Source organism: Epinephelus moara, chromosome 3 (assembly GCF_006386435.1).
Source record: "Epinephelus moara isolate mb chromosome 3, YSFRI_EMoa_1.0, whole genome shotgun sequence".
NCBI classification, from domain to species: Eukaryota; Metazoa; Chordata; class Actinopteri; order Perciformes; family Serranidae; genus Epinephelus; species Epinephelus moara.
Window position 1 is genome coordinate 41,264,730 of NC_065508.1, and position 877 is coordinate 41,265,606.

Below are 877 nucleotides of genomic sequence, written 5' to 3' on the forward strand. Positions count from 1 at the left end.
TCATAGCGCCACCTAGTGGTGAAAGGAAGTACTTCTTACCAGACACTTATCTTTGGATTAACCTGAAATTTCAGTGCTGTGGTGTGTATTTGATGTACACAAACATGACATATCATTAGTGTCTATGCGTGCTGCAGAGGGTTTAATTTTGATGTCTCGCCATGAAACAGGAAATTGCTATATTTTTGCCATAAATGTTCTGATCTCCATCAAACTTCAGATGATTCATATTAGTCCTGCCCTGAAAACATTTATATGACCATATTTCCTGATACTCATAGTCCTACCTAGTGGTGACAGGAAGTAGGTCTCAAACACTTATCTTTTCATTTATCTGAAAGTTAAATGCTGTGGTGTATATTTGATGTATAAAAACATGATGTATAATTAGTGCGCTCTCCAACTCCCTCCAGTGGAAAGAGGAAGTGATACAAAATGTGAAATATGTCATTCCAGCACTGTATCAGGGATATGCCAACTCCCCCCCCAGTTGCGTGAAGGGGCGAGGGCCCGTTCATCGTTATCGTATCATTATTATTATTATTATTTTTTCTCCAAATGAATTGCCTTTTTGGGAGGCTTAACATACCCGAAAACTCATGAAACTTTGCACACATCTCAGAACTGGTGAAAAATTTGATAATTTAAGGGTCTCGTGCGCGGGTCCCAAAAAATGGCTCAGTAGCGCCCCCTACAAAAGTTTGAGGAAACAGCCCCTGAAGCCAGTTTATCCTACATGTATGAAACGCGGCAGACTTATGTAACGCTCAGAGATGTACAAAAAAGCCTCTTGGAGGCATGCTCTACACCCAACAGGATGTCGGACATTTTGAATTTACTGTGCAATTTTGATGCATTTTTGGTCATTTCCAGGGGT